Source organism: Ursus maritimus, unplaced genomic scaffold (assembly GCF_017311325.1).
Source record: "Ursus maritimus isolate PB19 unplaced genomic scaffold, ASM1731132v1 scaffold_14, whole genome shotgun sequence".
In the NCBI taxonomy this organism is placed as follows: Eukaryota; Metazoa; Chordata; class Mammalia; order Carnivora; family Ursidae; genus Ursus; species Ursus maritimus.
In genome coordinates this window covers 49,585,970-49,595,651 of record NW_024423786.1, presented here as the reverse complement: position 1 = coordinate 49,595,651, position 9,682 = coordinate 49,585,970, and positions in this window count along the sequence as shown.

The window sequence follows — 9,682 nt, the reverse complement described above, 5'->3', positions numbered from 1 at the left end:
TGTTTGTTAAATAAATAAATAAATAAATAAATAATCTTTTTAAAAAATTAAAAAATAAATAAAAATAAAAATAGAACTAACATATGATCCAGGAACGCCTGAGTGGCTCAGTCTGTTAAGCCTCCAACTTTTGATTTCAGCTCAGATCCTGATCTCAAGGTGGTGGGATGGGAGCCGGAGTCAGGCTCCCCGCTCAGCAGGAAGTATGCTTGTCTCCCTCTCCCTCTGTGCCCCCCACCCCCACTCACACTCTCTTTCTCTCTCTGAGATAAGTAAATCTTAAAAAAAAGGAGAGAGAACTGTATGATCCAGCGATTCTGCTCCTAGATATTTATCTGAACAAAAACACTAACTCGAAAAGATATATGCACCCCCATGTTCACTGCAGCATTATTTACAAGAGCCGAGATACGGAAACATCAGTGGATGAATGGATAAAGAAAATGTGGTATTTATATATACACGATAAATTTTATTACTGAGCCATAAAAGAGAAGGAAATCCTGCCATTTGTGACTACATGGATCGTCCTTGAGGGCATTATGCTCGGTGAAGTAAGTGAAACAAGGACAAATGCCAAATGATCTCATTTATATGTGGAATCTAAAAAAAGCCAGGACAACAAAGAAAAAAACAAAACATGAGCTCGCAGATACAGAGGAGATTGGTGATTGCCAGAGGATGGGGGCGGGGTGGGCAAAATGGGTGAAGGGGTCAAAAGGTACAAACTTTGAGTTATGAAATGAGTAAGTCATGGAGATGTAATACACAGCATGGTGACTACAGTTAATAATATTGTATATTTTTTTAAAAAGTAGGGCTTGGGGGCGCCTGGGTGGCTCAGTCGGTCAAGCGTCTGCCTTAGGTTCAGGTCGCGATCTCAGGATCCTGGGATGAACCCCGCGTCTGGCTCCATGCTAAGCGGGGAGTCGGCTTCTGCTTCTCCCTCTCTGATCACTCTTGCTCTCTCTCAAATTAATAAATAAAATCTTAAAAAAACAAAGTAGGGCTTGGATCTCACCTTTCACACTTACTTGTGACTGACCTAGGACAGGTAGAGTGACTTCAGACCTCAAGTTCCTTATCTGTACGTGGGAACAATTCTGTCCAGGGTTCTTAGGAAAATCAAAAACTGCAAGAAAGCACTTGGTACCCGGCACGCATTTGCATCCCATGGTGTGTCTGCATGGGTAAGATCGTGGCTCTGAGTCCATGCCCCAGCCCTCCACGTTACCCGGAGGGGCTGCTGCTCCCCAGCCTTGCCCAGAGTCCTGCCTGCAGGGATGGAGCCAGCCCAGGGCCGCCCATGGGGAGTGTTCAGTAAACGGAGGACTGACAGAGCCTGGCCCTTGTCTCTCAGAGCCAAAAGGCACTTGAATACAGTATGAACATTTTCCAGGTCTCCCTTTTTATTACATAATGAGCTTTAATTATTGTAGCTTGCCCAGCCTTCCAGGGGTTGGCTCTGAGTCCTGTGAGCAAGCTGTTGTAATCAGACTGACCAGAAGAGGGCACCAGAGATTTGGCTCAGAAGCCGGCTTCAGGTGTCACCCCAGTGGGAATGGCCAGCCACCACTGGCTTTTGTTCTGAGAAGCAGTGGTGGAGATAGTGCGGTCCGCACACATCCCTTCTTTAGAGCACACACTGCTCTTCAGACATGGTAGGAAGATCGTGGCCAAAGCCGGGGCTGCAGGGAGGGACCATATCCATCTCCGGCACCTGCACCTACCTTGTTACCAGGGCGCCTGGTCCTCTCCCCCGAGACTTCGCGCTGGGCGGGGGATGGGCAGGGTCTCCTGGTTTGCTGTGGGAGCCTGTCCAGGTCCCTAGTTTTCTGGGAAGTGTACTGAAGCATCCAACGCAGTAGGACCTGGATTAGGGTACGGCAAGCGAGGTGTCTAGGGCCTAGGCTTTAAGGAGGAACTCCCTCTCTGGGTCCAGCAAGTGCAGGGTCTGCCCCCAGAGGGAGGTGCCTCCTTAAATTCTGTGCTCCAGGGGCTTCACCTAGTCCAGACCTTGCAACAAGCTCAGCTGTCATCACCTGAGTGTGCATGGTGGGCTTTTCCAGACGTGCTCTACCCTGACGCCACAAGCTCTCTCACAGTGATGATCACGGCTACAGGTGGAAGGGCACGAACAAGCATCCGACTTCTTAAAAACTCTCAGCCAGTCACCCTCCTCCAAATATGGTCACATGAGAGGCCCCTATTTGGGAGACACTGAGAGAGGCAGCACCAATAGGACATTAAGGTTCAGGAACAGCTAACAAGGCTCCAAAACTCTTTTGTCTGAAAAATTCCAGACACATAAGTATGTTTGAACCTCCACGCATACTCATCACCCAACTCAACACTTAGACTTTGCCATGTTCTTTTTAAAAAGATTTTATTTATTTATTTTAGATAGAGAGAGAACACGAGTGGGGGGACAGAGGGAGAAGCAGACTCCCCACTCAGCAGGGAGCCCGATGCGGGGCTCTATCCCAGGATCCTGAGACCATGACCTGATGCTTACCCGACTGAGCCACCCAGGTGTCCCGTTTGCTAGAGTATTTTAAAGCAAATCCCAGACATCACATCAACTCACCCCTACAATGACATGTGCATTTTTATGCAGTGACAACATGATTGTCACGCTGAACAAAATCCACAGTAATTCTCCGGAATCATCTAAAGCCAGTCCGTGATCATATTTTTCAGATAGTCTCAACAGGTCTTCTTAAATTTGGATCTGTTTGAATCTAGAACCAAACTAGGTCCGCACGTTGTAGTTGGTTGTTTTAACTCCCTTTTCATCTGGAGAAGTCTCCCCTTCCCTATACCTTTACCTGTTGTAGAAATGGGTTTAGCCGCCTTGAGCTGGACCCCGCATAGGGATCTGTCAGCTGGTTTGTGCCATTCAACCGTTCCTTTGCCCCGTAGTTCTTGCAAATCAGCTCTCAACTCAGGATGCACGCTGGGCCCACCTATCTCGGCCAGGGAAGTCACTGTCCTGGGCTGGATCCCAGGCAACCACAGTTTGTGTGTCTCCCCAGGAGTTGCCAATAAGCGGCCACGTCCAGGAACCACTACTCCGGCGGTCCCAGCAAGCCCCTTCCAAGCGGGTCTGAGGCACACTGCTGCATCCCAGTGGGAGACTGGCTGTCTCAGGCTGCACACCCACCTCATTAGGTTTCCTTTCTGCCTTTCAGCTAAGGATTTTTTTTTATTTTTAAATTTTTAAAAAAGATTTTATTTATTTATTTGACAGAGACATAGCGAGAGAGGGAACACAAGCAGGGGGAGTGAGAGAGGGAGAAGAAGGCTCGCCGCTGAGCGAGGAGCCCGATGCAGGTGGGGCTCGATCCCAGGACCCTGGGATCATGACCTGAGCCGAAGGCAGATGCTTAACGACTGAGCCACCCAGGGGCCCCAAAATTTTTTTTTTCTTATTAAGTAGGCTCCACGCGTGGAGCTTAACTCGGGCTTGAACTCACAACTCCGAGAGGAAGACCTGAGCTGAGATCACGAGTCAGACGCTTAACCGACTGAGCCACCCAGACTCCCCTAAGGATTTTTTAAAAAGATTTTATTTTTAAGTCATCTCTACACCCAACGTGGGGCTGGAACTCACAACCCTGAGATTGAAAGGTGCAAGCCCTACCGACTGAGCCCGCCAGGCGCCTCTCACCTAAGGATTTTTGCTCAGTGCCTGAATCAATGATGTCACCAGGGGCCTCACAATGCAGCGCGATACTTTTTGTTCTTGTCACCTTGTTTGGAGCTCAGGAGACACCGGCATCGCACGTAAGCGGTCACTGAGGCATCACGATCTACAAGATGGAGCTCCTGGAGAACTCGCGGCCATCCCTAGAAGTCCTGGGCTTGCCCTTTTAAGATTGCCCTGAGGGCCGCTGCAAGGCTGCCGTGTCCTTTTCCCCACCTCGCAGCTGCTACGAAGATCCAGAGTCGCGTGCTCTTTTGACTGAGCCAGCCAGGCGCCCCGTTCTACTAGGTGTAGAATAACATCATGCTATTGAAAGGCTCGATAAAGTCAGAAAGACTCAGATTCAAAAAACAATAAAATGGAAAGGCCTGCAAAGACCCTTCTCCGTAATGATCTCAAGGCACGCCGCCTCGCGCTAACCACGACGTTCAGAAGCGTCGCTGACCCTGGTAGGGTCTGGGGCAGGAAACTGCGGAGGGCTCGCCGGACACCTAAGCTCCATTGCAGAAGCTAGGAGGTGGGTATGTGGATATTCACTGCGTTCATCCTGACATGTTTCCTGTCTCTTAATTCTGCGCAGTACAATATAGAACATCAAACAAAACTGGGAGAAGGTCAAGGTCAAGTTGCTGCCTGCTCTGACGTTTTCATGGGATGAGGTCAGCCTCTGCCTCTTCAGCACTGCGGAAGTTCGGGGTCGCTGGGGAGTCACAGTCTGGAGCTCAAGACGAGCGTGAAACTACCTTTACCCCTGTTAAATATAAAAAATTCGACCAAGTGAATTTTAAAGGTCAAATTGGCTTTATTAATCGGTTCACGAATTGGGCAGCTTCCCGTCTAGCAAGTAGAGGGGGCTTACAGAGAAGGAAAGGGTTTTTTGTTTTTTAAAGATTTATTTATTTTTTTTGGCTGGGGAGGGGTGGGCGGAGGGAGAGGGAATCTTGAAGCAGGCTCCCTGCTGAGTGGGGAGCCCGGCGCAGGATTCAATCCCAGGACCCTGAGATCGTGGCCTGAGCTGAAATGGAGAGTCAGACACTTAACTGACTGAGCCACCCAGGTGTCCCCCTTCTCCACCTTTAAAAACCTCCTGTGTGGAGGCCACAGGGCAAGACTGCAGGGAATTTGAGGCAGCGGGGGCTTTGGAAGGTGCCTCTGCCTTGTCAGCACCCCTCCACACCGAGTACAGTCCTCTCTACTCCCGGGCTCAGAAGAACTCCTACTAGAGAACGGGCGACTTAAGGCAAAGGGGAAGGCTGCCATCTGTCGGTTAAGCGTCTGACTCTTGGTTTTGGCTCAGGTCATGATCTCAGGGTCCTGGGATCGAGCCCTGTGCCGGGACCCCCGCCCAGCGGGGAGTCTGCTTGAAGATTCTCTCCCTCTGCTCCTCCCCCAACTTGCACACACCCTCCCCCACTAAAATAAACAAATAAATCTTTTTAAAAATGTTATTTAAAAAAAACAGGTAGAGAGGGAGTGGAAAAAAAGTAAGATATCAGCAAAGAATCCATTGTTTTAGGCAAGGTCACCCTTTTAAGGGGAATGGAAGGGGTCCATCAGTAAATTTCCTAGTGCTGACCAGAAAATGCTGGAGGTGACGCTTCTTGGGGGCGCTGAACTGCAGTTAGGTTAGATATTAAGTTTTGGTTTACTGACTCGGGGCCTTAACCTAAGTGACACCATTTTGGGCCTGTGGTTCTCTGTTTAACGTCCCCTTGGCAGAAACGTTAGGTGGAAATTTGGGTCCAGGCACTGAAGCTCTATTATTTTGGAGGAAATTTTCCAGAGTCCAAATTATTTTGCAAGACTTCTCATGGAAGCATGGTTTGCGAGCTATAGCCCACAAACTCCAATCTTTTAGAGGTGCTTACCAAACTGAACAGTGAAGGCCGGATTTTTGGAAGTAGGTTTTGAGGACTGTATTTCTTGGAGTATCTCCCTAGAGGGTATATTTGCTGCAGGGGGCAGTGTCTAAACACTGAAACCAGTGGACGTGTCCATGAGGAAACAAGAGTTAACCCCCCCGTCCATCCTTATGCAATAAAGCGGTCGGTAATGAGAGCGCAAGATTTACGGGCACCAACATGGGAGGATGTCCAGGATGTGTGGCGAACTAACAGAAGCAAGGTTCAGAAGAGGCTGAGATGAATTCCCCAACGTGGAATTGCTGGGTTAAAGGCTGTGTGCATTCAGGCCCGTGAGGGTGGCTGGAATAATCCTAATGCTCAGAAAATAACAAGTGTTAGCGAGGGGGCGGAGAAATTGGAGCCCACGTGCAGGGCCGGTGGGAACGTCAAATGGTCTAAGTGCTGTGGAAACATTTTTGTGGGTCCCTGAAAAGTGTAGTGTAGGATAACCACATGACCCAGAAATTCCACTTCTGGGTCTACAAGCAAAAGAATTCAAAGCAGGGACTCAGATGGAGGCGACGGGAGTGTCCATCTGCAGAGACGTGGATAATGACACTGTGGTCCAGCCATACAATGGAATAGGATTCAGCCCTGAAAAGGAAGGACACTCTGACCCCTGCTGCAACACGGATGAGCCTTGCGGACATCATGCGAAGTGAAACAAGCCAGTCACAAAAGGGCAAAGACAGCGTGCAAGGTATTTAGAGCACAGCCAAGATTGTGAAGACGGGAAGTGTGATGGTGGAAGCCAGAGTCTGGGGAAAGGGGAAACGGGGTGTCAGTGTTTCATGGGGACAGAGTTTCAGTTTGGGAAGATGGAGAGTTCCAGAGACGGATGGCAGGAATGGCTGCACGCTGTGAACGGGCTCGATACCTCTGACCTGGACGCTTAAAAAATGGTTAAGATGGTAAGTTTTATGTTCTGTGTGTGTGTGTGTGTGTGTGTGTGTGTGTGTGTGAGTGTGTGTGATTTTGGTCACTGTTGTCATTTGCTGCCCATAGGGATTGGTCCACGTTCCCTCCCAGCAACGGTGCGCACCTGCCTGGCGTCCCACAGCTTCGGCCACGGAGGGCGTTATCAAGCTTTGGGATTTTCACCAAATTGATGGTTGAAAAATTGATTTTGGATTTTCACCAACTGATGGCTTGCAACTGCAGCCATTAATTTGTATTTCTTTTTGAGTGAAGCTGAGCAGCTTCTCATGGGTTGAAAAGCCATTTTTATCTGGAGGTTTGGTTTAGTTTTGCTTTCTTGGAAGTTCCTGATCACATCCTTTGCCCCTTTTCCTCTTTGGTTGCTAATCTTTACTTACTGATGAGATGTCTTCATATTAGCATGCTAGGCCTTTCCCTCGGGACTGAGTTGTAAGGATTTTTTTCCTGGCTAGTTTTTCCCTTTGGACACAAAAAAGTTTATTTTTATGTGGCTGAATTTATCAATATTTACTCTTGTAGCTTCAGAACCATAGTTAGAAAGGTTTTTCCCACACTAACTTTAGAACGGCGTTTTCCCATAGTGTCTTCAAAGAATTGTGTGATCTTTTTTCCCCCTCAAAGCATTTTTCAAAATATTGTGGTACAATATGACATCACATAAAATTTACCATCATAGCCATTTTATTTATTTTTATTTATTTTTTTAGAGGGAGAGAGAAAATCGTAAGCAGGCTCTACCCCTCGCACAAAATCCGACATGGGACTCAATCGCACAACCCTGAGATCATGACCTGAGCCGAAATCCAGTCAGATGCTTAACCGACTGAGCCACCCAGGTGCCCCCCCTTTTTAGCCACTTTAAAGCCTACAGTTCAGTGGCATAAGCACGTTCATGTTGCTGTGTGACCATCATCACTGCCCACCTCCAGAACTCTGCATATTCCCACAAACGGAAACCTGTCCCCATTAAACACTAGCTCCCCATTCCCCCTCCCCCAGCCCCTGGTGCCCACCGTCTCCCTTCTGTCCTATGCATGAGGCTCCTTTAGGGACCTCATATAAGGACCTTATATAAGCAGTGCCGCAGTACTTGTCTTTTTGTATTGGTTTTTATATTAGTTATGCCTCAAAGTTTTTTGTTTCTTGTTTTTTTTTTAAAGATTTTATTTATTTATGTGACAGAGAGACAGCCAGCGAGAGAGGGAACACAAGCAGGGGGAGTGGGAGAGGAGGAAGCAGGCTCCCAGCGGAGGAGCCCGATGTGGGACTCGATCCCAGAACCCCGGGATCACGCCCTGAGCCGAAGGCAGACGCTTAACGACTGTGCCACCCAGGCGCCCCTCTAAGTTTTTTTTTTAAATAGACATCAGAAAAAAAATAAAATTGACATCAGTTTTAGGTTTACAGAAAAATTGAGTGTAGGGCAGCTGGGTGGCTCTGTGGTTAAGCGTCTGCCTCAGCTCAGGTCATGATCCCGGAGTGTCGGGATCGAGTCCCACATCGGGCTCCCTGCTCAGTGGGGAGCCTGCTTCTCCCTCTGACCCTCACACTGCATGTGCGTGCGCTCTCGCTCAAATAAATACATTTTTAAAAATATTTTTTAAAAAACTGAGTGTACAGGGGCGCCTGGGTGGCACAGAGGTTAAGCGTCTGCCTTCGGCTCAGGGCATGATCCCGGAGTTCTGGGATCGAGCCCCACGTCAGGCTCTTCCGCTATGAGCCTGCTTCTTCCTCTCCCACTCCCCCTGCTTGTGTTCCCTCTCTCGCTGGCTGTCTCTCTCTCTGTCGAATAAATAAATAAAATCTTAAAAAAAAAAAAAAAGAGTGTACAGTACAGAAGATCCTCACGGACCACCCCCCACCCCACCCCCTAGTGTTTTCCTATTACCAAGACCTTGCATTCGTGGGGAACATTGTTCCAACTGATGAAGCAGTATTGATACATTATTATTAATTGAAGTTCACAGTTTACATTAGGGTTCACTCTTGGTGCTGTACAGTCCGTGGGTTTTGCCAAAGGCATAATGTCCTGTATCCATTATTATGGTACAGAATAGTTTCAGTGTCTTAAAACTGCTGTGCTCCATGTATTCATCCCTCCTCCGCAACCCTTGATCTTTTTACTGTCTATAGATCCCCCCCCCGCTCTCTCTCTATATATATATTTCACTATTCGGATGACCACAGGATTTGTATTTATGCACATAAGGACACACTGGTCCTGGCGTGCATAAATGACCTGGCGCCTGACGGCAGGTGGCAATGGAGCAGCGCCACAGGATGAGTGTGTGGCACATGCTGACCACCAGAGGGAGCCAGAGTCCCCCTTTCTCTCTCACCAGGTTGATGCCAACCATTTCCCCCCTTTGTTCCAACACACTGCTCCCTGTGCTAAGGTTGATCTGGTCTTTGCCTTGAACAGGGGCTGACCTGGAAACCACTTGGAGGGGAAAGCTGGACTTGCTTCCTTTGGAATAAAAACCAAGGTTTCATGACCAGTTGTCTTCCTTGGAATTGAGGTTTTTCTTGCTTCAGCATTTACGGGGCTTATCTACAATCTCCCCGAAAGAAGTTTGCTAACGGAAGTGCCGGCTGGATCTGCCATCTGTGGAGATGAGCCTGGCAGCAGGTGGAGCAGGGAGAAAGAGCAGCCGCGAGTCCTGATGTCCCATGAGTGCAATGCCACCGTCTCCTGGCCCAACGATGCTTTTGTCTGGTTAAATCAGAACCAGGGTCTGAGAGGAGTGGGGAATGGCCTGGGAATCGTGTGGTGTCTCTTTGGTCTGAGGGATCCACCCAGAGAGTGACCACACTGAGGTGAGGGGCTGGCATCAGCTGCTGACAGAGCTGCTTTCTCACGCGCGCGCAGCTGCCCAGTGGATTCAGATGCAGGTGTGACCGGCCACCAGAGCAGTCCCCTGCCTTGTCTTTACCTTTTGTTGTTAAGACTCTGTAGGGTAGCTCGTGCCTGTTGCCAAAATACTGATTGATTTTTGGGGGGGGGGGTTATTTAAATTCAAGTCTGTTAACTGATCAATTTTTTTTTAAAGATTTTATTTATTTATTTGACAGAGAGGACAGCTGAGAGAGGGAACACAAGCAGGGGGGGGGGGGGGGGGGGAGGGGGGGTACC